This window comes from Colobus angolensis, unplaced genomic scaffold (genome assembly GCF_000951035.1).
Source record: "Colobus angolensis palliatus isolate OR3802 unplaced genomic scaffold, Cang.pa_1.0 Scaffold45, whole genome shotgun sequence".
Classification (NCBI taxonomy): Eukaryota; Metazoa; Chordata; class Mammalia; order Primates; family Cercopithecidae; genus Colobus; species Colobus angolensis.
In genome coordinates this window covers 2,392,274-2,395,558 of record NW_012117932.1, presented here as the reverse complement: position 1 = coordinate 2,395,558, position 3,285 = coordinate 2,392,274, and the positions used below count along the sequence as shown (strand labels likewise).

General features: G+C 45.9%; 1 protein-coding gene across 1 annotated transcript in view; it reads left to right on the top strand.

Annotated features, from left to right (window-relative positions):
* The first annotated feature begins 241 nt into the window (after window positions 1–241).
* Window positions 242–3,285, top strand: part of YES1 (YES proto-oncogene 1, Src family tyrosine kinase) — a 95,360-nt gene continuing 92,316 nt past the window's right edge. Inside the window, exon 1 of the mRNA XM_011957784.1 lies at window positions 242–497. The gene's annotated coding sequence lies outside the window, so the exon portion shown is untranslated. The remainder of the gene's footprint in view (window positions 498–3,285) is intronic.

Genomic DNA, 3,285 nt, shown 5'->3' with positions numbered 1-3,285 from the left:
CAGTCTGAGACTCCCAAATGTTGAGACCCTAAACTCTTGAGACCCTAAAACCCGCTTTCCCAACATCCAGAAGGTGTCGAAGCCCCCCCGGAACCCCTAATCCCGAAACGGGTTCCGCTCCCCAGGCTGCCCCGCCCCGCGCCCGCCCCCGCTTTCCCAACATCCAGAAGGTGTCGAAGCCCCCCCGGAACCCCTAATCCCGAAACGGGTTCCGCTCCCCAGGCTCCCCCGCCCCGCGCCCGCCCCCGCTAGAAGTGAGGGGGCGGGGCCGGAGGAAGGAGGTGGAGAGTGAGGCCGAGGGGTGGGGAGCCAGGGAACTCCCTCCTCCTGAAGCAACGCGTCCCGGGCCGGCTCTGCCGTCGTTGCTGCCGCCGGGCGCCCCGGGACGAGGAGGTGGAGGAGGGAGAGGGCCCGCGGGCCTCGCCTCCGCCCTCCGCCCCCTCCCGCCACCTCGAGCTGCGGCAGCAGCGACTCATGAGAGCGCGGCCGGAGGACAGGTAAGGACCGGGTGGGGCCCCGCGGGCGGAGGGGTCCACCCCGACACGGACAGGGCTAGGCCCCAGCGCCCGGAGCCGCCGGCACAGCCGCTGTTCCCCGCCCCCGCGGGCCAGAGTCGGGAAGTTGGGAAGAAACTTCTCCCCTCCCCCGGCCCGCCCGGCGGGCTCGTCTCGTTCCCCGCGCTACCTGCTCGCCCCTGACTCGGTCTCTGCCCCGTTCAGTCCTGCCGGGTCCCGCCCAAGTCCGACCTGAGGTCCCAGAGGCGTGGGGACACTCTCCACCCCTTGTCTTTGGGGTCGTGTGGACAGCCCGGCGGCGTGGAGGCGAGGTTTATTTTTGCCCGCACGGCCGAAGTGGGGACGAGGGAAGCGGTCCCTTTTCGGTCCTAAAGGCTGGGGGTCTCTGTGTCGGCCGACGCCGGTAGCAGCTGTGCGGGGAGAGGAGAGGGTGTGTGGGGCGGGTGGGTGAGCCTCTCTGGCTTTACTTGGTTTGATTGAAAACCGCAACACGTTTAAAGTTTTCCTTTGTTTTGGATTGGGGGTTGGGAAATTTACCATTCAGCGTCCACTTTTTCGTGCCACTCCGCCTCCCGTTGCGTTCGGTTCCCTGTCCACATGTGTTAAAGAAAATTTTGTCTTAAAGTGTGTTTTTCTTCTTGATAATTGCTTCCAGCTTTCACTTTATTGGGCATGGAGCAGAGTTGTTTTAAGAAGCTCTTTGAAAATCAAGTCTGGTGTAGGAACTTTAGTTTTTGTTTTTTAGCGAGTAGGACTTAACAGTTCGGATTTGGTTGAATTATTTTCTGCATAATTAATTGATATAGGCGTGGAATAACATACGGTCTAATTTATACATTATTAAAGGAAATAATGAAAGTCTGGTGGAAGCACAATTTTATGTCCATTTATTATGTATATACGTTCCAGGGATGTGTGTTTTCACATAGTTGATTTCACGTATATATATGATTATAGTATCTTCATGTATTATAATTGTAAGATTAGTGCCAAAGTTGTCTTGATAATTTTAAATGTGTTTAAACCATCCTGTTAAATTTCTAAAGTTAAATAACTGATTAAGGAAAATGTTACTAAATGTATACACATGAGTGTGCATTTAAGGAAAAGTGCATGGTAAATCTAATATCTTAACTGTCACAGTGCTTGGCACACGGTGGACAGGAAGCATTTTGGTCAGGTAATAAAGGAGTATGTTGTATTAACCAAGGATCTTGTATGCATCACTTACGATTTTCATCTATTGTACAGTAAGGAAGTTTTACTTTAGCAAATAATATATATGATTTTGTTGTTTTTGTTTGCTGATAAATGTGAGACCCCTGCCACAATTGACATGTAAGAAAAGGAAGTTAAATTGTATTTTAATTTTTGGACATTAGCTAAAAGTCGGTGGAGATTTTAAATGCTGGTTGACATTTCACAGGGTCCTACATTTGAAATAGACAATTGCCTTTGATCTGAAAACAAAACAGTTTATATCCATGTTTCCAGGATAAAAGATAAAAGGGCTCTTAAAATATATACTCTGTTGTAACCACCGTAATGTTATAATAGCTTTGATTTCGCAGTTAGGTTTTGCTGACTTCATAAACCACAAAATTGATTCCTTTCTGTTCATCTGAAAGTGAAATTACAGCTTTGACCTGTCTTCCTGGGTTAGGTGGAATTTGTCTTATGGTCGAAGTGTATAATATTAATACATGGGCTGTTTTTGTGTGTGTATTTTAGTTCAGGAAATTCACAAGCTGCAAAATTGTTTATGCAAGTAGAATTCCTTCATGGTATGTATTGATAAAAGAATAAATGTGCTAAAAGACTAGAAGTAAACCTGTATAAGTGAAATATTACCAACCGATGGTGTAAGACTTATTCACAGTTGAAATTTGCATCATGTTAGACAGTAAATAATTTATTACTATGGGTAGTTTTTCTTTATAACATCAGTGTAGGCATCATTTATTAATTCTATTAGAATTATAGTAAGAAAGAAGACTAATGCCAGAAAAATTTAAGTGAGGCTAAACTCTGGTGTCGCCCAAACTTGGGTAATTACAAAAGAAAAAACCTGCAAGGAAATTTCTGTGAACGTAAAAATAGAAGCATAGAATACCTGTGGTTCTATGAAAGGAAATATATGGAAAGAGGGAGGAGATTGTGATAGGGACCCGGCTTCTGAAGTGGTAACAAAGTTCTTTTAACCTGGTAGGAGTTACCAAGGGTATTGGTTTTAGTGTAATACATTAAGCCCTACGTTTGTGTGCAGAATCTGTTTCTATGTTTTATTTTACATGAATTTTTTTTAAGGAATCCAGTGTGTAATGTACTATATGAGGTGCTTGGTTTAAGAACATAATTTGGAGACTGACTTTAGAACACTACCTAGGCTATGCTTTGCAAATAGGAATAGATTTGTTAAATCATAATTGTCATATACCAGCTAGTATGTATAACAACTTTGAACACGTCAGGCTGGGCATGGTGGCTCACACCTGTAATCCCAGCACTTTGGGAGGCGGAGGCAAGGGGATCTCTTGAGACCAGAGTTTGAGACCAGCCTGGCCAACATGGTGAAACCCCATCTCTACTAAAAAGTACAAAAATTATCTGGGTGTGGTGGTGCACCCCTGTAATCCCAGCTATCTGGGAGGCTAAGGCACAAGAATCGCTTGAAACCCGGAGACAGCGATTGCAGTGAGCTGAGATAGTGCTACTGCATTGCAGCCTGGGCAACAGAGTGAGACTGTCTCAAAAAAAAAAAAAAAAAAAA